A 26,222-nucleotide genomic window follows, 5' to 3' on the forward strand; every position below is an offset into this window, starting at 1 on the left:
AGGTAAGATAAATAAATCAAAAACTGGTCTTAGTTTATCTTTTTAGCTTTCTAGCTCCAAACAACTATCCCATACCTCCACTGCCTTGGGCAAAACCTATTCATACTCCAGTGTTTCGATTCTGACTTTTCCAGAATCCTCAGATCCAGTGTCTCCCCCAGTCTCCCAGTTGATCCTCACCTTCTTCTCTCTCTCCTAACTTCCAAGATCTCTGCTCCCATCCTTACTTTCACTTAGCAATCAGAAAAGAATTTCCAGAGGGTCCCATCATCCATTTATCCACCTACTCTCATCTACCTGCCCATTTACTCTGCTTTCTTCTCATTAACAGGTATGACATCAATGCTTCTATCTTCATTTGTGGACTAGATCTTATCACTTCATCTCTACTCAAGACAATTGATCCAGAAATTCTTCTGCATCATCAGTTTCTCTGCTCTGCTGCCTCATTCCCACAAAGATATAAACATGCTGTAATTTTTCCCATTTAAAGCAGAAACAAAACAAAAATGCCCTTTGGTCCACTTCTCCATCCAGCTTTATCCCGTTGCTTTACATCCATTACAACATGGGGGAAAAGCTTTGCAAGTATTGTCTGTGCTTGCTGCATCCAATTCTCTTTCCATTTGTCTTGAACTCACTCAGGTATTGTTTTCACTCCACTACTCCACTGAAACTACATTTAGCAAGGCCACTAATGACCTTCAAGCCACTAAATTCACTAGTTTTCATTTCTTTGATCTATCCACTGCATTTGAAATGTCGAGTTACTCTGTCTTCCCTGAAGCACTCTCTTCATTTGGCTTCTGGGACCCCACACTCCATTGGTTTTCTTTCTACTTTGTAATCTCTTTTGCTATTTCCTACTCATCCTACCAATCTCTTAATACGGGTGTGCCCATAGCTCAGTCTTTAGATTTCTTTCTCTCTTAACTCACTCTACTAGTGACTTATCCAGCCTCATAGCTTTAAGAACAATTTATATGCTAATGATTCCAATATTTATAACTCCATCCGAGACCCTTCTCTGTCTCTTGAATCCCAGACCTATATATATATATATATATATATATTTTTTTTTTTTTTTTTTTTTTTTCCGGTACGCGGGCCTCTCACTGCTGTGGCCCCTCCCGCCGCGGAGCACAGGCTCCAGACACGCAGGCTCAGCGGCCACGGCCCACGGGCCCAGCCGCTCCACGGCATGCGGGGTCCTCCCGGACCAGGGGCACGAACCCGCGCCCCCTGCATCGGCAGGCGGGCTCCCAACTACTGCGCCACCAGGGAAGCCCCCAGACCTATATATTTACTTGCCTACTTGAAATTCCTCTGGATGTTTTATAGTCATCTCAATCTTAATATTCCCAAAATAAACTTCTAAATCTCCTATCCAGATCAGCCCCTTTCATACCCTCCATCTATTCAAACCCCAAATCATGGAATCATCCTTAACTACTCTCTTTCTTTCAAATACCACACCCAATCCCGGATGAAATCCTGTAAGCTCTACCTTCAAAATATAGTTAGAATCTGACCACCTCTCACGCCCTCCATGGCTACTGTGAGACCCCAAATTTCTTATTTATTTATTTATTTATTGAACTATAGTTGATTTATAATATTGTGTTAGTTTCAGGTGTACAGCAAAGTGATTCAGTTATATTTACACATATATATATTCAGATTCTTTTCCATTATAGGTTATTACAAGATATTGAATATATCTTGTAATATTCCCTGTGGTATACAGTGAATCCTTGTTGTTTATCTATTTTATATATAGCGTTGTGTATCTGATAATCGCATACTCCTAACTTATCCCTCCCCCACTTTCCTCCTTGATAACCATAAGTTTGTTTCTGAAGTCTGTGAGTCTGTTTCTGTTTTGTAAATAACTTCATTTGTATCATGTTTTTAGTTTTCATGTATAAATGATACCATGTAATATTTGTCTTTTTCTTACTTCACTTAGTATGATAATCTCTAGGTCCATCCATTGAGAAGGTTGCTGCAAATGGCAATGTTCCATTTTTTATGGCTGAGTAATATTCCATTGTGTGTGTGTGTGTGTGTGTGTTTGTGTGTATATATATATATATATACACACACACCACATATTCTTTATCCATTCATTGGCACTTAGGTTACTTTCATGTCTTGGCTATTGTAAATAGTGCTGTTATGAACACTGGTGTGAGATCCCATATTTCTTAACAGTATTATTACAACAGACACTTCACTGGTCTCCTGCTTCAGACCATACTACCCACATTCTCTCCTCAAACACAGCACCCAATGTGATTCTGTTAGTATGCAGTCATTCTTCTGATCAAACGCTTCAATGGTTAGCTGTCTTACAAAGAAAGGATCAGCATCCTTACAAGGAACTACAAGGCACTGATGTATCTGATGCTTTTTAAAAAGTAATATCTCAAAATTAAAAGTACTTTTGAAATGTCCTCAAAACAATCAAGATTCAAACTGAGTAAAGTCCTTTGATAACTTCCAAGTTGACTAATATCAGTTAAGGATAGTTAAACAGTTGGTACATGATGTTAGACAACTAACTTTTAAAAAATCCTTCTACTTTTCTTTTAAGCTTCAGGACCAGTTAAAAGAAGTATCCCAAATTTGGAATGTGAGCTATTTAAAAAAGGCTACTGTTTACAAGTACTCCTCTGTCTGATGCAGTATTTTCTCAGTATTGTGAAATCAAACCAAAAGATAAAATTTGTGTGTAGCTTAAGACAGTGGCAGCAGGCTAGTTACCAGATCCCTAATATGTCCTCCAAAAATGATACAAAACAAAAAGAAGAGAAAATATATCTACACAAAAACTGTGTAGGAAGTGCATATTTTCCTATAGGAATGTGAAGAATAACTGATCGGAAAACAAGAGAAAAACTGAGAAAAATTCCACGGCATTTCTAACACAGATGTATGGATCCTGTCTCACATTCTATTCTTTGGGGAGAAAATAATCATGGAAAAAGCCTTCATTTCCTTCCTGTAAGGTTAAATTGGAGACAAATTAAGGTTTTGCCCTTTCTTTTTACTGTGGTGTGAACAGTTATGTGCTTAGTGTAACAAAATTTTGAGGACCTGGCCAGGGTCTGGCACATAATAGGTACTCACTGGTGAGGTGAAACCAGGGAATTGGGAGTTCTTCGAGGGAGTACTTTTCTAATTAGCTGAGAACAAGATCTTACCTCCAAAGAGAAATAGGCAGAACAAGGACTTCAGCAGCACCCATTAAAAAGCAGACTAAGAGAGTTCTAAACTTAAACTGAGAGAAATTGTTATTAGGCAATAATGATTAAGAGAAAGCATGAGATAGGTCAGGTTTCTGTCATTTTAGATCTTTTTAAATATCCTTGCTTCATGAGGAAACTTCTTTCATAGTTATACAAGCATATATATATTTGCATATGTATGTTTATATACAATATAAATTTTTAATCAAAAATTTAATTTACTTAAAAGTAGCTAATACTACAGAGTCATATTGTAAAATGGTAGTTTCAATTCTGAGTCTTTTATAAATATGCAAAAATTTTTAATTAATTAATTGGCATTGAATTAACAATTTTTTTTCCAAATGTAACTAGAAACAACAAAAATACTATGTACTTGCATCATTTCTTTTTTTAATAAGTTTATTTTTTACATCTGTAACTCTATTTCTCTTTTTTTTAGTATAAATTTATTCATTTATTTATTTATTTATGGCTGCATCGGGTCTTTTTTGCTGCGCACGGGCTTTCTCTAGTTGCAGCGAGTGGGGGCTACTCTTCCTTGAGGTGCACGGGCTTCTTATTGCAGTGGCTTCTCTTGTTGCGAAGTACGGGCTCTAGGCATGTGGGCTTCAGTAGTTGTGGCACGCAGGTTCAGAGTTGTGGCTCATGGGCTCAGTAGTTGTGGCACACGGGCTTAGTTGCTCTGTGGCATGTGGGATCTTCCTGGCCTGGGGCTTGAACCCGTGTCCCCTGCATTGGCAGGTGGATTCTTAACCACTGCACCACCAGGGTAGTCATCATCATCATTTCTAACATGAAAAATCTATTAAATAATCCAAATAGGAAAAAATTATCTTAAAATACTCCATTAAATTAACAAAATGTCTCTGTTTAAAAAAAAAGCCCTATTATGTTTTCTTTATTTTCCGTGTTTGCTCTTGGCTTTGCTGATACTAACTTGTAGACTAATTTTTGGGTCTTTGGCAGTCAGTGCTCTGGAGTTGATTCTAAGAAGGAAACAGGCTGCTGGAGTGTACATAATGGAGTAGGAACATTTTATTTATTTAGCGGAGTTATCATCCTGAAACTCACAGAGGGCTATAGGGCATGTCATGCTAATATAACTCATGTGTTATAGTACAATAACATCATGTATACACAAGGGGTTTATGTGAAATATGAAGAAAGGCTTTTTTGCTTTCAGATAAATAATGGGATGAGTTAACAGCTCAACTCTGAGAGACCTAAAATACGAGTACAGGATGGTTCTGATAAAAGGTGCAAGAGAATAAACTAAATAGTATGTGAGGTTGCCTCAAATCTGATGTTATTGCACTGCTGACTCTTGGAATATTAAAATTTTTCTCATGCATGTATCGTCTTTTATAGCCTAACACATGCTAACTGGTAAATTCTAGAGACTATACTCTCTACAGTAGAAATGGCAACTAGCCAAATGCCAATGAAACTCATTTTTTAAAATTTACATTTGCAAAAAAATATGATATAATATGTACCAAGAGTTCTACTTTGTTTAGCCAATGCCTGTTAAAATTACTGATGTTTCCCAGTCATAATGAGTTGCTTCTTTGGGGGAAAGGAGATTAATAGATGTTCAACATTTAATGAAACCACTGTATATGCTATACTTTTATTGTACTCTAGCTTTTATCTCCAAATTTTGGCTAATATACTGATGTTGGCATATATCATATCAACTTTTAAAAATCAACTTATTCCTAAAAACTCATAATATTTTTTGTTACTTTTCTTTTTGAATCCAATTAACCTGTCATTACAAGTAAAATTACTAAGTGCTTAGTGACAATCTCTAACAATAAGATTCTATTTCTGGCTTTATTGTGCTGAATGCTTTGCTTTATGTTTTAATGTGAGATGTCTAGTCTGGTAGAAATAAGTCTAAAGGCATCAAGTAATTTCGTTGAATTTAAAATCATTTCAGTTAACTGAAACCACTACTTAGCCTGGCAGCTCTGAGAGAAATGATTTAAACGAATTATTATGATAAATACCAAAGAAAAATTCAATTATATTTAAAACATTTATTCTTATTTTCTTCAACAAATAGGATTCGTTGTTCACTATATTTTCCAATGGCAAAATTTGACAGCATAAATATGGTAAATAAGGCCAAAATGCTGAATGGTCATTGCTCCTTAAATCATAGGATAAATCAATTTTTATAAAGAGCTGTCATTTAAACAAATTATTTTTCAGATTAATTAAAAATTCTCTCATGGTTTATAATAAAAGACATTTAGCTTCTACTGTGTGCTAGGCATCATGTTAGGTGACAGAAGTACCATAGTAAACAAGTCAGACTCCCTTAAAAAAAGAAACTTGTAAAGGTGAAAGAAATAATAGGAAATTATTAATTTGCATGAAAAGTGCTACAATAATAGTAACCATAGAACAGTTAGGAATCACTTAGGAGGAGCACAATGCACTGGGATGGCAGAGTGTTAAAGATGACTTTCTGGCATCTAGGCTGACACTGGGAGTGGAGCAGGAGTCAGGTAGGCAAAGAAAAGGATGGGAGTGTTTCCAGAGAAGGAACAACATGGGCAAGGGGCTGGAGGTGAGAGAGCATTATGATTTGGGCATCTTTGGTAATTTAGTGTGATTAAAACCAAAAGCTGTATATGGGGGAGCGGGAGGAAATGGGATGAATTGGGAGATTGAGATTGACATATTTACACTACTATATATAAAATAGATAACTAATGAGAACCTACTGTAGAGCACAGGGAACTCTACTCAGTGCTCTGTGGTGACCTAAATAGGAAAAATCTAAAAAAGAGGGGATATATGTATATGTAAAATTGATTCACTTTGCTGTACAGCAGAAACTAACACAACATTGTAAAGCAACTATACTCCAATAAAAATTAATTAAAAAAAAGAAAGAAAACCAAAAGCTGGTTCTTTGAAAAGATTAATAAAATCAATAAACCTTTATTGAGGCTAAGAAAAAAAAGAAAGGAGGCAAATTACTAACATCTGAAGTTAAAGAAGGGACATCACTTCAGATCCCATGGATGTTAAAAGGATAATACAAGGATATGAACAACTCTCTGCCCACAAATTTGATAACCTAGATAAAATGGGCCAATTCCTTGAAAGACACAATATGCCAAAAGTCACAGAAGAAGAAATAGACTATCTGAATAGACCTAAATCTATTAAAGAAATTTAATCAATAATTAATAACCTTTCAAAACAGAAAGCACCAGGCCTGGGTAGTTCACTGGTGAATTCTACCAAACATTAAAGAAAAAATTATACTAATTCTGTGCAATCTCTTTCAGGAGATAGAAGCACAGGGAATACTTCCTAATCCATTCTATGAAGCCAGCATTAACCCTAATGCCAAAGCCAGACAAAGACATTATGAGAAAAAACAAACAAACAAAAAAACTAGAGACCAATATTTCTCATGAACGAAGATGCAAAATGTCTCAAAATGTTAGCAAATTGACTCCAACAATGAAAAATATAAAAAGAATTATATACCTCAACCAAGTGAAATTTATCCCAGATAGGCAAAGTTAGTTCAGCATTGAAAAATCAATTAATGTTATCCATCACATCAACAGGGTGAAAAAGAAAAACCACATGGTCAAATTAATAGATTCAGAAAAAGCATTTGACAAAATCCCATGCCATTCATGATAAAAACTCTCTGTAAACTAGGAAGAGTGAAGTATTTCTATAATTTAAATTTTTAAATCAGTTTAAGTAGTACTTTTGTGGTAAGTTGTATATTTAGAGATTGTTTTCCAACTTAAAAAATTAAATCTTCAGATTTTTCAGGAAAGTAAATATATGATGATGAAGAAGAAGAAGATACGTAGGTAGGTGGATAGATAGATGATAGATAGATAGGTAGGTAGATAGATAGGTAGATTTTTTAGTCAGGTTTATTGAGGTATAATTTATATAAAATAACTTCATTTTTTTGGCTGTTCTGTTGTATAAATTTAAAAAAACACATACAGTCATGTAACCACTACCACAATCAAGAGGAAAACAGTTCTATGATAACTCAAGTTTCCTTTCTGTATCATTCTAGTCAATCTCTTCCCCACACCTCCATTTGCTGGCAACTACTGATCTGTTTTCTGTCCCTATAGTTTCTTATTTTCCAGAATGTAATGAAAATGTAACCATACTGTATGTGACTTTTTTTTTTTTTTTTTTTTTTGCGGTACATGGGCCTCTCACTGTTGTGGCCTCTCCCGTTGCGGAGCACAGGCTCCGGACGCGCAGGCTCAGCGGCCATGGCTCACGGGCTCAGCCGCTCCGCGGCATGTGGGATCTTCCCAGACCGGGGCACGAACCCGTGTCCCCTGCAGGTGGACTCTCAACCACTGCGCCACCAGGGAAGCCCTGTGTGTGACTTCTGAATCCGGATTCCTTCTCTTATTATAATGCATTTGAGGTTTACTGATATTGTTGCATATAGTGGCAGTTGTTCCTTTTCATTTCTGAATAATTGTTCATAAGTATATGGACATTTAAGTCATTACATAGACCCAGGAGTGGGACTATTCACTTCCCAAGTCAAAGTGGGCCTTAAATTCAATTTTATTTCATTGCCAAGATTTTTGAAAATTGTTTCAACAATCTTTGCCTTTCCAAAGTTGAAATTTATGAGTGAGATTATGCCTATATACAAAAGAAAAGACCATATTACGTCAAAGTTTAGAAGGAGATGGTTTTTCAAACAAACAATTTGGTTTGAGGAGGGGTGTGTGGAAGAGTGACCAGGTACTAGGGAGGAAGGTGTCAGGGAATGGATGGAGTTATAAAAGGTCAGATTCAAGGTAGCAGGAAAAATTCACTCTACCACTGAGGTGTCTAGTGAAAGCCTGGGAGGTGTTGTGGGAAATAAGGGTTATGCCAGTGTTCAAAGGGTAATTTACAAAAAAGTAAAATCATGATTCTCATACAGATTTAAAAATGAACGTGTGTTAAAAATTTTTTTAACTCATTAATGATAAACTGGTAAGATGGTACATCAGTTTAAAGAGAACTCTAAACAGTTATATTTATAAATCTGGAATATTAAAATGAATGTGCAAATAGACACAAAACTAGCTTCTTCCACAGTGAGTGATAGAAGTCAGTTGGACCTCTATGGAACAGAATTTGCATGTCGTGTCTATAGACAAAAATTATTCTGCATTGTACCAGTTATTTACAAAGCACGGAGTTGTAAAATACCTCCCGTCAAACTGGAATCAGATAAGACAGAAAGATGTGCTCTAGACAAGTGCCAGGCAACCACCCGCCCACTGGTCAAATCTGGCCCACAGTTACCTTTTGTAGGTCCTATAGTTAAGAATGCTTTGTGGGCCTCCCTCGTGGCGCAGTGGTTGAGAGTCCGCCTGCCGATGCAGGGGACATGGGTTCGTGCCCCGGTCCGGGAGGATCCCACATGCCGCGGAGCGGCTGGGCCCGTGAGCCATGGCCGCTGAGCCTGCGCGTCCGGAGCCTGTGCTCCGCAACGGCAGAGGCCACAACAGTGAAAGGCCTGTGTACAGCAAAAAAAAAAAAAAGAATGCTTTGTACATTTTTAAAGGGTTGTAAAAGCAAACAAACATTGGTAAAAAGGAAGAATAAGCTAGAGGCCTCTGTGGCCCTTATAGAAGAAGTTTGCTGACCCCATTTTTTGGCCTTTGCTCTAATGCAGAGGTCAGTAAAAACTATGCCAGCCACCCAATCCAGATGGCTGCCTGAGTTTTGTAAGTAAGGCTTTATCGAAACATAGACACACACACACATGCTTTTTAAAAATTTACTGTCTATGGCTGCTTCGGTGCTACAATGGCAGAATTTAATAGTTATAACAGAGCAAAGCCAAAATATTGACTCTCTGATCCTTGATAAGAAAAGTTGGGTTATGCCTCCTTGGACAATACATGGTTCTCCAATGAAACACAGATTTATTCCTCCTGGGAAGATCTTTTACTTTTCCTGTCTCTATTTTTTCTTCTGTTTCTTTTGCTTGGTTTATCCCATTTTTTCCTTCCTGTCATCCATAATTCTTTCTCATATTTTTCATCCTTTTAAACTCTTTCTTTCTCCATTAAATAGCCATAACCTGGAACTAAAATATATTTTTAAAATAATTTATCAAATGAAATTTTAGATTCCTCCTTAAATCTAAAGTAAAACTATACCTCTTTTTTTCTCATCACCTCCAATGCTCTAAGAGCCTAAAATTACTTGGAAGTCACTTTTCACTATGTTGTAAACATGTCTGTGAGTCAGTGACCCTTCACGAAAAGGACCTCTCACCTGAGAAACGAGAATCAGGGGTCCAGTTAGTTGCCTTCCCTTTTCCAAGCAAAACAAGGAACATTTATTGACATTTCAGTAAGTGAGAATTGAGAAAGTGACTTAATATAATCTGCTTTGAATGGCTCCTTACTTCCACTGGTATGTACATAAAGCAGTGTGAAGTTGAGATTGACTACTAAAAGTATAATGTCAGCATTTTAAATATAAGTGTATAAATACAATGTGATATAGATGATATCATAAATATAAAGTGTAATGTCAGCATTTTTAAAACCACAATATTCCCAAGCAGTGAGGAGATTTACAAGGACATGTTTACTGTCCCTCTCCCCTCTGCTGATTTCTTTTGTCTCCCTAATCCCATCGTAGTCTCCTTTATTTTATCATTTACCCGTGTACATGTCTTAAGTGTCATTTTTCTCAAAATGCCATCCTTGATCCTCTTCTCTTCTATGTCTACATTCTATGAGCGTTCTCATCTACTCCTCTCATTTTAACTACCAGCTAATGATTCCCAGTCCATAACTAGAGCTGTAGACGTTACACGTATATATGCATAACATATATATTAAATTGTCATCTCTAGTTCAGTGATACTGGGTTGAACTCAACACAGCATCTCCCAGTCCACCCCATAAATTTATTTCTACATTCTTCCTCATCAAGCATAAACTTAGGAAACAACCCACACTCCTTTACCCCTATTTTCAATCAATCTTAATTTTTTTTTTATTGCAGGGGGGAGGTGTACTGGTATCTGCAATTTACATTGAAATACATAAAAATGATAGATGAAAGGATTGAGAGATGGATAGATGAATAGGTATGTGATAAAGCAAGCATAATAAAATTTTAATTGTAGAATTAGGTGGTGGTTATATGTGTACTGACTGTAAAAGACTTTAAATATTATTGAATGTTTCAAATTTTTTCATTAAATGTGTTAAAAAATATTCTTTCAATTTGCCCCCAAAATATCTTTAGTGACTGCTACTGCTTTAGCCTAAACTCTCATCATCTCTTACCTAAACTATCATGTTTGTCCCTATTGGGTACTCCTAAAGGCAAGTTCCCTAAAATGTTGCTACTCACAGTGTGGCCCACAGACTGGTGAGCAGCCAGCACATCACCTGCGAGCTTATAGGAAACACAGGTCCCACCAGCCATACTGAATCAGAATTCACAGTTAAGAAGATCCCCAAGTAATTTGTATAAACTTTGAAGTGTTGAGAAGCTCAGCTCTATATGGTAACTCTATCCTACATCATTCCCTTGCCTCAAACCCTTCAGTGGTTTCCCATTGCTTACAGGGTGATACCTAAGACCCTCAGAGTGGTTGCCTGTTGTGAACATTTTGAATATTTCCAGAGCACATGTGTTGTGTCTCATTCTGACTCCCCCTTCTCTGACACTCTCCACATACCTTAACTCAGCCTAACTCTGTCCTGTTTGTCCTTCAAGATAATTTAGTCCACATTGCTTTCTTATTACTTTGGCAATATCTTTATTGTAGCCCTGTATTTCACACTTTTTTGAAATAAGAAGGTATCTGTTAGTTTTCCCACTAGGCTGTGAACCTCAAAAAACAGAAAATGTATCTTATTCATGATTCTATTCCCAAGTATTTGCACAGTTCTTGTTGCAGATGTGAGCTATTTAACAAATGCTTATTGAACTTAACCCAAAAGCAGCTGACTGTCCCTTCAGGTATATAGTTCAATGTGGAGTGGTGGTTCAGAAAGAGATTGCTAAAAGATAAGCAAACAAGTGAAACCAATTTTTATTTTATTATAGCTACACTCATTTAGCTATATCTACCTATCTACTTTAAGATAGGTAGATATAGTAGCTACCTATCTATATCTACATTCCAGATTCTGAATTTATTCATAAAAGACAGCTATTTCATTAAACATGTGTATTCTGAGTTCAAATGAAAAAGCCATACAAATTCACTCACTATGTATTTACTGAATGTCTATTAGAACAGGGCTATTCTTACTGAGATGTAATATTGCTTTTGTTGCACTTAAAGAGGTCTTCTAAGTGCTTGTTTTCCAAAAGTTATAGAAATGATATTTCATCAGTTTTCATGCATAACAGATGAAAATACAATGTCATATTTATCAACAAAAGCAATGAAATGTCTTTTAGGTATTCATTAGGCAATCAGTCACCCGTCAACAAAGCATAATTCAAATCTCATTTTGACTTTTGCCCATGAGATTATTACAACTAAATAGAAAATCAAATGTTTTGGGTATATACGTTTTAGTAGAGTAAATCAGAGCTGAAAGTAAAAAAACAAAAAGACTAACAATTCCTATCCTGGACCATGAAAAAAAATTCTTACAGTTTAAACCCTAATCCCATTCACCCTCCAATAAAGAGCAGTTTTTAGCCATATTAGTAGTATAATAAGATATATTTAAAGTTTTTTAAATTTAAGTATGTTGGCAGAATTCATCTAACTTTGAAATAATATTTTAGATGCCAATCACATAGAAGTAAGTAAGCTAATTATCATTTTATATAGAACGAATAAACTGAGAAATGGAGATTCTTCCTTCCAACCTCCTTCCTTCCACAATATTTATTGAGTGGTTATACTGAGGAAAACATTGTGCTATACTAGCCTCCAGGGATTCAAAGATAAAGCATTCCTTTATTCATTCCACAAATATTCAGCACCTTCTGCATGCCAGGCACTGTTCGAAGCCTTAGAAATACAGCAGTTAGTGAACAAAGCGCCTGTGCTCTTGGAGTTTATATTCTGGTGCGTGAGACAGACAAGTAAACAAATGGGTAAGGAGTACAGTTACAGACAGGTGCTCTGAAAAGTAAAAGACAGGGTAATGGTATAGAGTATACAATGCTGGAGAGTGGGGCAAGGATGACAGGGTAATAGTATAGAGTATATAAGGTCGGGGAGCAGGGCAAGGATGCTATTTTAGGTAGAATAGCCAGGAAAGTCCACTCTGAGAAGACAGTATTTGAACAGAGCACTGAAAACGCTGAAAAAGTGAGCAATTTGAAGATTAGGAGAGGGGAGAGGTATTCCAGCCAGAGGGAACAGCAAATATAGAGACTCTAAGATGAGACTGAGCTTGGGGTGTTTTCAGCAAGGAAAAAGGGAAGTTGGAACGCAGGGCACCAGGTAGAGTGTGGTAGGATGAAAGGTCTGGAGGGGAGGCATGATCTGAGGATCCTTTGAGGAGTTTGGATTTTATTTAAAATTGGCTGGGAAGCCACTCAAGAGATTTAAGCAGGGAAAGTTTGTGAAATGATTCTCTTAGAAAGATCACTCCAACTACCATTTGGAGAAGGAACCATAGAGAAACAAATGGAAGCAAAGAGTTTGGTTAAGAGGCCATTACAACAGTTCAGGAAATAAATAATAGTGTCTTAGATTTCTCTCCACCTAGGTAGAGAGAACTGGTTAAATTGGAGGTATATTATAAAGGTAAAGCTGATAGGATTTGTATTGGATTTAGATTTAAGGGAATTGAAGGAGAATAGTCAAAGAAGACTCCTGTGTTTAAGTGATGAAGTGACTAGTAAATAGTGAGCTAAGATAGTAAGTGTAGGCAGAAGTTTGTGGGAAATTGAGATGATATAAGATGCCCCTTAGACATCAAAGTGGAAAAGCCAGGCAGGCAGTTTGATGTGTACAACTGGAGCTCAGAAGACAGGTCAGGGCTGGAAGAACAAATTTGGGAGTAATTCACACATAGATGACATTTGAAGCCTAGGGGCTGGATGACATCAGCTAAAGAAGAAATAAATAAAATAAGGCTTAGCACTGACCCAAGTCATAATATCTAGAGCCAATGAGAAAGTTTGAGAAGGTGCAGCCAGTGATATAGGAAGAAACCCAGGAAGCAGATCAGGTTTCATGGGCATGTTACCAGTGCAGCACACAGTGCTTTGCACTCAGAAGGGCCCCAGACTTGGTTGCTAAGCTGCCACCAATTCTTACTTATTTTATCTTTGAACTTGTGTTTTGTAGGTGAAGTCTGATGGGACAATGGAGCATGCCAGCGAGGAGAGACGATACACACATTATGTGTATCAGCCATTCCTTGACACCCCATTCATATTCCTGATGCCCCATGAGCACAGAGTTCTAGGGGACCCATGATGCATTGGGTGTTCAATGAGGCGCCAATCAAGTACATGTAAGTATATTACACCGACAACAGAGCAAGTGGTGGTGTTGGTGCTGACAGCCTTGAGAGGCGGTGCTTTCTGTTCAAACCAGAATTTGCTTTTAAAACAGACAGGAGGCAGTGGTGATCTAAGAAGCATGAACAACCAAAGAACCCTATCCGATCCTTCCTTACTTATGTTACTGCTGTGATTGAATTGGGTCCTGCTGCTTGCTGCGTACAGAATCAGTTACATACTGACAAACGGTAGAAAGGAAAGGTGCTTTTAATCAGAATGCCGGCAATCTGCGGAGACGGTGGACTCAAGTGTTCCCCAAAAACCGCCTCTGAAGATTCTGCTCGGCCATGAAAGTTTTAAAGGAAAGGAAGGAAGCAATCTCAGTTAATCATTGAGATGAGGGTCAGAGTCATCGCCATTCCCCACTGTGTGCAGGCTTGTCACTCGTGATCTTCCTCTAGATGTCATCTTGTTCATAGAACTTGGTCACACAGTTTGTTTGGAAGATTACTGAAGGGGAAGCTAGGGAAGACATCTTGTTATCTGTTAATTACTTATTCTTCATTTCTACTTCTTTGATCTACGGAAAGAACTGACCAGTTAGGGAAGGTATTTTTTTATATATATAAATTTATTTATTTGTTTTTATTTTTGGCCGTGTTGGGTCTTCGTTGCTGTGTGCGGGCTTTCTCTACTTGCGGAGAGCAGGGGCTACTCTTCGTTGCGGTGCGCAGGCTTCTCATTGCGATGGCTTCTCTTGTTGCCGAGCACGGGCTCTAGGCGCGCGGGCTACAGTAGTTGTGGCTCGCGGGCTCTAGAGCGCAGGCTCAATAGTTGTGGCGTACGGGCTTAATTGCTCCGTGGCATCTTCCCGGGCCAGGGAAGATGCTAGGGCCAGAGATGAGTAGAGCATGGAGGTGCTTGGTTTAAAAGTTAGTTACAATATAGTTTTGTTAAAGTGACAAGAAAAGGGGCTTCCTGCTGAGGGTCGTTTCCTGCAAAGAGCTGCTTACATTACTTCCCTGTATTAGCCAACCACTCACCCTGAAAAAGGAAATGTAGAAGGAGCGGGAAAGATAGAGGAGGCCATAGAGACTTTTCCTTTCTCATCCATAAGCCAAAAATAGAGAGTATTGATAGAATGCATGCATTTCAAGAAGTGAAATAAAAATAATTAGATTAGTCTTGTGCAGCACTTCCACTGTTCTGGAAAAAATTAAAAATATATATGCGTGAATGGACTACAAAATATGAATTGTGTAATTCATGCGAGTTAAATGCTCTTATATTTTCATTAAATCTGGCATTGCATAATGTAAATTTGAATGGTAAAATTCATGTCAATAATTTAAATTCTAAATTTTTCTTTATTTATGAACAACATAGAAAGCAAATTTAAAAAAACATGACAAGTTGAGGGAGAGACAGTGGAAGAAAGGAAAAAGCTTTATAATTTACTACCTTAGGGCGTTTTTTCCTTGCTTTTTGAACAAGGGAGCCCACATTTTCATCTTGCTCTGGGCTCACAAATTATGTAGCTGGTGCCGCCAGAAGAATATGATGTCCTGGAGTCCAAGTGAAGAAAGTGCTTCCAGGAGGAGGGAGGGATCTGTCAACTATGTCAAATGCTGCTGAGAATTGAGTGAGATAAGGACAGAAAATCAATCATTACCTTTGGCATGGAGACTATCCAGTTAAAGTCAATTCTGTCAGAGATGGTGAAGTATATGTATATAATAATTTAACATTAGTAAAAATAAAGGGGGAGATTTATACACTCATTTTTATCTGTGATGTTTTCTTTTAAATATATTAGCTTTATTCTAATTATGTTTCAAGAATATAGCATTTGTTCAATGATAAAGTGGAATCACCCTAAAACTGAAACAACTTAAGAAATATAATTAAATTATTACTGTTTATATCTTCTATTGTGGCAGGTTTAAAAATGTTATTTTCTTTCTCTTTATTTTCTTTCTGTTTTTATTTTTCGCCTTTACTTTCAAGATGCCTACACAAAATGGAGTAAATTATAATTAGATCAAATTGGCACAAAAAAAGTTTGTTAAATAAAAACATGTATGTTTCCTACATGAAATGTAGTTGTAATACAACGACCAAAACCCTGCCCTCTTCCTTATTATTATTACCGTAAAAATACAATTTTTGAGTTTATTCTGTAGTACCTGAAGTCAGCCACAAGATGGCAGATGTTACCATAGTCAACAAATCGTTACTTGAAACTGGATATAAGATCACTTAAAATTATGATTCTGCAGAAACGTAAAACCCTATTGATTCATTCTCCCCACCCTTCCTGCTCTTGAAGAACTCATTTTGGGGGCTTGAAAAAGCTTTCCCATATACATATACAAGATGGATAATTCAGAAAGCAATTCTGGAGTCCTATCAGCTCCATAAAACATAATATTAAATCACAAAACTGAGTAACAAATTGCATTTAAATGACTGTGAAGATGAATGGCAGTGTTGTACTGGAATGTTTTCAACCAAGGCCAAATGGATAACCACATTGATCTTGCATTTTATATCTTACAAAGAAGGACATGATGTAAATAAAGATCACAAAGCAAAGCTAATATATTTACTGCTATGTTAAACTAGTTACAGAGGATTAAAAAAAACTTTTTGATAAATTGTTTGTTCATTTGATTACTATGTTGGTTATTTGTTCCTTATATGTCAGTTGCAATTGAAGAGTACAGTGAGGAGGAAGAAACCTGAGCTGTTAGGATAATGTTATCTGCAGAGTTTAATGCTGTCCCCCACATATAAAGATTGAATTTTAGAATCTGCTAGAGATTATAATTCTAACTAATCAAATTCCTTTTGTGGGGTTGCACATTATAATACTTATATTTTGACTGATAACTTGAAATATATTTAAGCAAAAGGTGAACCTTTGTAAGTTTGTAATTTTCCTAAGGTAATGCAAGTACTACTCTTCACTTATGAAAAAGGGATTTTTTTTTTTTCTGTTTGACTATTTTGTGAACATTTTATTAAGATAGCTGTGGATATCCTGCAATATTTCATACCAGGTATCTTTTTTTTTTTTTTTTTTTTGGAAAATAGTGAAAGAACAGGAATTGATTAGCATGATGGGAAATTTTGGAACTTGAAAATAAAGAATCAGGGTCAGAAAATAAACCATATTCCCTACTGGAATTCTGCATCACTCCTGACACTCTTTCCTCTCTCATTCCATGATATGTACTCTCTCCTTTATTTTCCTCCCATCTCTCTGCCTGCCCCTTCTCAGTCTCTTCCCTGGGTTCCTCTTCTGTCTCTTCTTTAATTCTTTGGCTCTCAACATTTTTCTTATCACTCTTCACTATTGATTTATAAAATCTTGAGCATTTAATTCATTACCAGTGTTTCAACTGCAATGAATAACTAGCTTCTCTCCAAATCCTATGAGTCAGCATCACATAGGGGTTATATTTAAGCTCTGGCGTTAGACTGCTTAGGCTCAAATACTAGTTTGACCACTTAATGGTTAGGTGATATTGATAAATTACTTAACCTCATTGTCTTAGTTTCCTGTCCTGGAATTTTAGAACGATAATAACTCTAAATCTTGTTGTTAGGTTAGAATGAAGCAATTCATGTAATGCGCTTAGCACAGTATCTGGCAAAAAGTAAGGACCTAATAAATATTCCATCTAGGGCTTTTTCTCAGAAAATAGAGCCATATACAATGGAGATCCTCACTCTGATGTCTTACAAAAAGCTTAAGATGATAGATCCAAATCTTACAAATCAATATATTACCATCCCTAAATCAGTTTCCCCAAAGATGGGAAAACTTTACTGTTTAATATTTAATATTGTAGAGTTTTTCCTCTAAAGTCAAGAGCAAAGGTACCTACCATCCATAACATTTATCATTATGTTGCAGATACTAACCAGTGCAATTAGACATGAGAAAGCAATTACTGAACTATGAATAGGAAACAAAGAAGTAAAACTATGTTTATTAAGAGAGGATGTGATTATACAGCTGGAAAATTCAAAAGAATCCATGGAAAAATACAATAATCAACAAGAGAATCTCGATAAAATAACAAGTTATAAAATGAGGATATAAAAATTAATAGCATATGTATGTATATATGTTTACAAACCTATACATAAACATATATTTGTATAAATAAAAAACAGTTTGAATATATAATTAAAGAGAAGACCCCATTTATGATAGAAAATAAAAGAGAAAAAATACTTTAACATAAAGTTAACAAGAAATGTCCAAAACTTATATGAGCAAAACTGGAAATTTCTTTTGGAAAAAAATAGATCTTAATGAATGGAAAGACATATCAATTCTAGGAGAGAAAGAAAGGCCAACATCATGAAGATGTCAGTTTTCCCTAATTTAAGGGCTAGGAGTAAAAGCCACTTACAGTACTGTAAAGCCTCTGTAATTCAAACAATTCTATATTAGCACATGAATAGGAAGACAAACCAAAGGAAAAAGAGAAAATCCAGAAATATATCCAATTGCATATGGAAATTAATATACATTATATGTGGCATCACACATCACTGGGTAAAAGATGGACTTTTAAATAAATGTTGTTCTGATTACTGGGTAGCCATATGGAGAAAAATTAAATTGGATCCATTTCTTACACCATAAGCCAGGATAAATTCCCAACAGATCAGATATTTAAATCAAAGGTATAAAAAAGCACCATGCATATATTTGAAAAAGCACTTGTGAATTCCTTTATAATCAGGGGATGAGAAAGCATTCCTAAATATGACTCAAAATCTAGAAGCAATGAGAAAAAAGATTGACAAATTTTATCAGATGAAAATTAAAAATCTTTTCATGGTAAAAATACCATATCAGACACAAAGTAAAAAATACAAATAAGAGCCTGGGAAAAAATATTTGCAAAATATACAGTGAAATGTGTAATGATATATAATACAAAGGTACCTCTAATATATAAAGAGCTTCTAAAAACTGAGATGAAAAAGGCCAAGAACAGATCTACAGAAAATTCATAGAAAAAGATATGAAAATTACTCTGAACTGTATGAAAAGTTGCCCAACTTCATGCACAAGTTGATATAATTGTTCACTGGGTGATGGGTACATGTGTGTTCATTATATACATGTATATCCAAATTAGATGGTGTCATTCATCTGATTGAGAACTTCAGGTGGCTTCTCACAGCCTACAGTAAAAAGTCCACTCCTTAGCATGGCATTTAAGACTTTTTAGAATCTGAGTTTTGCCTAGTTGTTTAGCCAAATCCCTCACTATTACCCAACTCCACAATATGTTTTGGTTGCATCAAAGGTTTTGTTATTCCCGAGATGTGGCATGTATTTTTTCATCTGTCCATGCCCTTCAACATGTTATTTCTGCTGTCCACAGTGCCCTTTTCTCTGTTCTCTGCCTGGGAAAATTCTACCATTCTTCAAAATATACTCAAAATTCAAGTATTTGAACTTGCTTGCTCCTTTGAGTTTCCAAGACACTTTCCACAGGCATCTATTAAAGCCCTTCTTACACAGTTCTATAATAATTGGCTTTGATGTATGCCTCTGCCATGGATACAGGGTACTTTCTTGCCCGTTTCTTTAGTATTTCTACTACTTAGCACAAGCCTGGCCCGAAAGAGGCATGGAATACATTTGTTGAATAATATTTTTATGCACTTGCCAAAAGACTTCAACATTTCCTATATAAATCTTTCAGGACAGATGTCAAGGGGAATAGAAGCTAGAAAATAGATGTCTTGCAGACTTTGTTTGCTTAGCACCCTGAATTTTGGCTATCAGTCAGGACTTTTAGTTAAACAACATATATTCAGCTCAAACTAGCTCTGCAAATGGGCAGTGTATTTGTTCTGAAAGGCAAACCTTGAAAAGTAGATTTAGCTTCAGAGACAATGGATCTCTGTCTCTCTCTCTCTCTTTCTCTCTCTCTCTCTCTCACACACACACACACACACACACACACACACACACACTTCTTCCCATTTCCGATTGTTGTCTTCATCATCTTAGGCCGTGATATCCATGAGGCAGGAACTGGTAGCAGATAGTTCGGGGCTTATATTCTTATAGCCTTGTAACTAACAAGGAACAAAGCTATTTCCTGCCAGATTCCGTTAGAAAAATTTCATGAAAATACTCCGATTGGCCTTCTAGCACCCAGGCCCCATCCTGGGGGTTGGGATAATGTGGTCAGCAGCCCCTGTCATGTGGTTCCCATATGAGGACCATATTTTGGAATGTGGGAGGAGCAGCTCCCCAAGACAACAAAGATCTTATCTGGACATGCAAAGTAATGACTCTCCACCATACCTGTGAAGAAAATAACAAGATCCAATGTTGGAATGATGTTATATAATTTTATGATTAAAATTTTCTTATTCCTGATAAATAAATATTGTAACTGAAATACATGATAAAATATATCAATAAAATAAACAACTGATCAGGAATCTTATTTGGACACTTTCATCTTTTGCTTCTCCTTTCTAATTATTATTTTTTTTGTTCTTATCATCTAATTATTTTTTAAATAAGGATACACCCAAAGAGTAAAACTCCCGAACCTAAACTTTCTAAGTTTGATACTTTTTATTATTTTATTCTTTGTCAACCATATACTCTTTGTTCTTTCTTTCACTGAGCATATTTCCCCCAAAACCAAGTACAGTATTCAAAAAGAAAAGAAAAAATTGAAGAGAAAAAAAATTTTATCTGTGAATAAGTTACTGCTCAAAGATGTTTTGAGAGTAGAAAAAAAAATGGAGCAACACGTCCATGATATTCACTCTTAACCACATTCTCTGATAGCACTTGTGATGCTGTTCACACTGCTCTGTATCCAGAAAACTGGGATGGCTGGGCAAGTATTACCACCCAACTCTGGGAACTACAGTTAGGAAATGTGATCTCAACTGGTGTGGTAACCCCAACAAGCAGCTTTCTCTTGGATTTATTTGGTCCACATACATCTGATTGCCCATAATGGGCAAAGAACTATCCTAGGAATAGTGGGTAAATGAGAGAAAATCCTCAAAAAGTTAACCCTCCATAGGAAGAGAAGTGTTGCAAAACTGCTAAGTAGGATCTTGAAATAAATAACTTTTCTTAAGCAAATTAAACCCTTAATGCAAAGATATACTTATTTTGCTTATCTGTATTTTTGTTACAATGAACATATATTTCAAAGATAAGAAGACAAAATTAAATGAAAAGTTATTGTAAAATATAAAAGGGTATGTTCACCATCAAATATGTCATCAAATAGGTACAAATCCCATTTCAGCCAGTCACCAGCTGTGTGAATTTGAGCAAGTTAATCAATCTCTCCAAGGTTGGGTTTCTTGGGCTAGAAAATGGAGCTAATAATTCCACCTGCCCAGTGAAGCTGTGAGTATTAAGTAAGATAAAATGTAATAAAGTGCTTAGCACCATGACTGGAATATAGAAGTTGCACAGAACAGATTATGTTCATGATTCTTGATATAAATTTGAAAGAAAATCTCATTTGAAGCTTAGACAAATGCAAAATCTAGGAACAAGTGGTATCTAACCCAGTTTATTCTTTCCCAATAATTGAGCAAATATGAATTCTCTAGACTCTTCCAACTTTATACTGAACCCTCTTAGAAGACTCCTAGGGGTCTCCAGGGCTTGGGCTACTGTTGCCCCATGTTTTATTTCTAGTGGCAGGAGCTGGCTAGAACTTTAGAGATCCATAGAACCAAGTGAACTTTGTCACCGAGAGAACCCATCCTGGGGTTGTTGCCGTCTGCATGTTTTCCTCTAACTGAATCTCAAGTGGGGGAATAAAACGGTGACTTTTCTCTTTCTCCTTGTTCCTACAACTTTATTTTTTCAAAGGTATTCAGAGCAGAAGTGGTGGATGGTGACAGCCCCTTGTTTGCCTCTTCTTTTGTCTTCCCTCCACCCTCCTCTCTTATCCCACAGTTCTGGATGGGCTCTTAGTGTTTCTTCCACACAAAGAGAAAGTCAGTTGCTGACTCTCCTTCTACTCAGCTGTCTCCAAAGTTTTCTCACCGCCAAACTGGGCTTTCTTTTGAGAGAGGCTTCTTCATTTCTTTCTCTTGTCCAAAATCTACTTAAAAACAACCAAAAAAGTGCATGCAGTTTTATCTTCCTTAGAAGTATTCAGCCAGTTCAGACTGTCAAACTCTTGACTTAAGTTTATTTTTCCCTGACTCATTATTTGAGTAATTTTAGAGATGGAAGTCGCATTCTTGTATATAGCAATGCAACAGAAACAAAACAAAACAGAATTCTCACTAACAGAATTCTTGGAAAACAGAATCGATGGCTCTCCAAATGTGGTAGCTTCTACTACTAGTTCTTCTATTAATGAACATTTAATGAGCACTTACTACTTGTCAGGCAGGGCACAGGCATCATTTATTTAATCATTTTAACAACCTTATGAGTCATAATGATCTTCCCCCCATTTTATAGTTGAGGAAACTATAGCTTAGAGTGGTTAAGTAATTGGACCAAGGCTACCCAGGTGATGAGTGATGGAGTTTGGGACATACTAATTAAAATGTTGAGCTTAATGGATTCTATGATTTACTCAGACAGGAATATAGCCATTGAACTAAATGTTTTAATGTGTGCAAGAGTCCATTCACAAAAGCATGAATTTAGCTCTAAAACCTGTTTGCATTGAATGAACAACAAGAGCCATTTATCAATGAATTGTAGTATACTACTCTTTAAGCTTAATCTGTATGACCTACCGTTCGAAGTTTGAGGGCTTCTCAAACTTTAGCACTGAAAAGGAATTTAGAATCTACTTCAGTGTTTTTCCAACAATGCTCTGGGGCTGTCCAACCCCTCAGGGACTGTCTTGGAAGAAGGGGAAGGGTTATCTTTCACACCTGGTGTTGTTTGGATGCATGATTACTTGATCCTCTACATAATAATGATGTATAGATCATTTTATTTTATTATTTTTAAAATAAATTTATTTTATTTATCTATTTTTGGCTGCGTTGGGTCTTTGTTGCTGCACGCAGGCTTTCTCTAGTTGCGGCGAGCGGGTCTACTCTTCGTTGCGGTGCGCAGGTTTCTCATCGTGGTGGCTTCTCTTGTTGCAGAGCACGGGCTCTAGGCACACGGGCTCCAGTAGTTGCGGCTTGCCGGCTCTAGAGAGCAGGCTCAGTAGTTGTGGTGCACGGGCTGAGTTGCTCTGTGGCATGTGGGATCTTCCTGGACCAGGGCTCGAACCCATGTCCCCTGCATTGGCAGGCAGACTCTTAACCACTGCACCACCAGGGAAGCCTTAGATCATGTTAAACTACTGCTGTTCTGTAACTCGTTGGTGAGTAACTGGTAGTTCAGAGAATTTGGTGAAGCATCCACCAAACCGATTATCTAAATGTTTAAATTTTCAGTCAGTTTTGGTGGTAGTGTGACTTTGGTTGCCTGACTTGACAAGGAACTGGCCCTATTTTAATGTCAACAGTATTGAAGCATCAGACAAGCAGAAGGAACAGTCAGGAATTTGCTCTTTGGGGGCAAACCCTCTCAAGAGGACACGCAGCCTTCTCTTCAATGTAAGCTGGACCTTCAATGGGGAGTATTTCTTAAGTTTGTTTTTTCAACTTTAACACATTTTCATAAAGACAATTGTGAGATTGCAGTATGGGAACTGTATCTCAAAAGGTGGTAGTAAGTACCTAGTTATTTATGCAGAAATCTTGGAGTACTCAAGGCTAGTTTCACAGCAAATAAAATATTTTTTAATTATTCATAGTAAAGAAACAAAAACAGTACCTTCAAATTATGACTGAAAAATTAGCTAGCATTTATTTCGCCACTCTCCATTGTTAAAAAACAAAATTCAGCTGAGTAAATTTGAAGATGTAATTGGCTTTATTCAGTGATTCATGAATTGGGCAGCATCCTGTCTAGAAAGTAGAAAGGAGCTCCAAGGAGCTCTAGCAAGTAGGAAGGAGCTCCATTTGTACGAAATGGAAGGCTTTTATAGGCTGAAGGGGGTGGGAAAAGGAAGTTTCCAACAAGAAGTGGATTTGTTCAGGCAAGGTTACCTTCCTTTAGGGGAGAGACAAGAGTCTGTCAAACAAATTACCTCACTAGTGCTGATCAGGTAATCCCAGGTTGACTGGGGAAAGGTCACATTCCTGGGAGAGGGTGAAACTGCAGTTAGTTTAGTTGTTAGGTCTTGGTTTGCTGTCCTGGGGCAAGTGACTCCATTTGGGGCCTGTTGTTCATTTTTATTTTTTTAGCACATGTTAGCTGTATTATTTTATTCTCACAATGCCTATGAACTAGGTATTATCATCATATTGATCTCGGGTGACCTCAACCTGCAGCAGCTTGGAGGATTTCGGTTTCTGGCCAGAGACTGAAGTCAGGCTGTAGCAGTGAGAGCACTGAATCCTAGCCACTAGAGGGACCAGTGGTCAGTGACAAGGCCCTGGCCCGTCAGCTGTGTAGAAATGAATTTCCACATAGAGACGGAAAGTAGTGAAACAAGTAAAGTGTTTATTAGGAGGAAAAAGGGTATGTGTGGGTAGATACAGGTGAACTCAGAGAGAGAGTGGCGCCCTCCTGGTAGTTTGAATCACTTATGGGGCATTTCTTCCGGGTTTGCTTTGGCCAATCATCTTTCTTTGCCTGGTTCTGAGTCCATATTTGGTTTGTCTCAGGGTCCTCCCACGTGTGCACGTGCATCTCTTAGCCAAGGTGGATTCTAGTGAAGAGGCCTATGGGTAGGTTAACATCACTTACTATGAGGTGATGCCCCCTCTCTTTAGACCTCCGAGGAGGCTTTCTGTGCATTTATAGTTGGGAAGGTATCCTTGACCTCGAGAATGAGAAATATGTGGTCTCTATCTTTTATCTGGGAGGGCTCAGGTCTTCTCTCACTCCTGCTGTTTCAGAGTATCTGTCCACAGGGGACAAACTCCAGTTGCCCAGCCTGGGGCCCATCTATCTCCTGCCTCACTATCAGTTCTTGTGCTGCTTTAACTGAGGCCTGGAAAGACTTCACCAACAAAATTCCTAACCATTATGTCCATCATTGGCATCACATGGATTTCTAAAGGGGTGAAGTTCAGGAAAAGAATGAAAATTGAATTAATAATTGTGTATATGAGTATTTATGTAATTAGAATTATCTTCAATGTCAAGTAACATAAAGTTTAAAATAGAGCCCCCTAACTTTGTAAAGACATGATTGAGCGGGAAGGGTAGTTTTCATTTACGTAAGAGAATACTGCAGCTGTTCATGATGTTGTGAGTGAATAGTTGTAATGAAAACATATTTATTGACAACCATCACAGTCTGCTCTAATATATTCTTTTACATTTTGGATCAGTTTTGTTAGTAAAGGGTATTTGTTCCCCTTCAAAGACAGATGATGTATTAGCATTCCCTGCTTGCATTGACAGGGAAGGAGCTTTTCAGCTCCGACTGGCAAGTGAGAAACCACCAAGGAGACAGACAAAATATTTGTTTTGAACCCAATCTCAGTAATGTCTTTATTTTACATTAGGAATTCAACTCTTAACTTTCAATTGTTGCTCTTTTCCCCCAGGACTTATTGTATCCTTCCTTCCTGAAATAACAGCAAAGGGATGCAGGAATGCATGTCAGGAAGGCAGAGACGCTTGGGGACAGTCATTGATTGCAGGAGCTTTCCAAATAAAATAACAAAATATGGGCTTAGGGAAAAAAGATACTTGAAAAGTTTACATAAATCTTTTTGACCTAGAGTAATTAGCAATAACTTTTAATTGCTTTTATTAAAAGTTTTTTTAATTACTTCAAAATTTCCTAAATTGCAAATTTTAAAAACATCAGTGCAATTGAACATCATATGTTTCACAATGACTATACTCAAGAATAATTTAGGAAAGTATTATCAGAAGATTTGTTAAAGTTTAAATATGGGTAGATATACTATCTAGTCCCTATGTGTACCAGAAATATTTCTGCTCTCTAGTAACAAATCTGCTTGTCTGGATTGCTAAAATAACACGTTTGAATAATTCCATGCTGTGCAGTCACCACAGAATACAACTCAAAACACAGCTTTGTCAGTTACTAAATATCTGCTTTTAGGAACAGAATGAAGGGTGAGAGTCTTACCACCTGAGGCCTGGCCGTGCCCACACCTCAGTTCTTTCAAGTGTCTTAATGACCAACAGTTGTCTTGTGAGCCCCCAGAAGAGGTGAGTGATGTAAGACTCAGGCAGGCATTGTGATACTCTGGCTGGGGAGAGGAGACTTTCTTCTATGAAGCAGGAAGGGGGAAGAAGGACCTTATATTCGTTTATAAAAGAGCAAACTTCAAAAATGCTACTGGAAATGTATACTGAGAGCATATATTTGAAAGAAGTTCCATTTTTGGTTTCTGTCCAGTGGAATATTACGGACCTATCATTTTATTGAGAGCCCAACACTTTTTCTCTAACCA

The 26,222-nt window shown here is 37.0% G+C and overlaps 1 long non-coding RNA gene across 1 annotated transcript in view; it reads left to right on the top strand.

Annotated features, from left to right (window-relative positions):
- Positions 1–14,431, top strand: part of LOC113623348 (uncharacterized) — a 135,687-nt gene extending 121,256 nt beyond the window's left edge. Inside the window, exon 3 of the long non-coding RNA XR_003433901.1 lies at positions 13,570–14,431. This is a non-coding gene — a long non-coding RNA (uncharacterized LOC113623348). The remainder of the gene's footprint in view (positions 1–13,569) is intronic.
- The last annotated feature ends 11,791 nt before the right edge of the window (positions 14,432–26,222 follow it).

This window comes from Aethalodelphis obliquidens, unplaced genomic scaffold (genome assembly GCF_003676395.1).
Source record: "Aethalodelphis obliquidens isolate GAN/ISIS:26980383/991018 unplaced genomic scaffold, ASM367639v1 scaffold1, whole genome shotgun sequence".
NCBI lineage: Eukaryota > Metazoa > Chordata > Mammalia > Artiodactyla > Delphinidae > Aethalodelphis > Aethalodelphis obliquidens.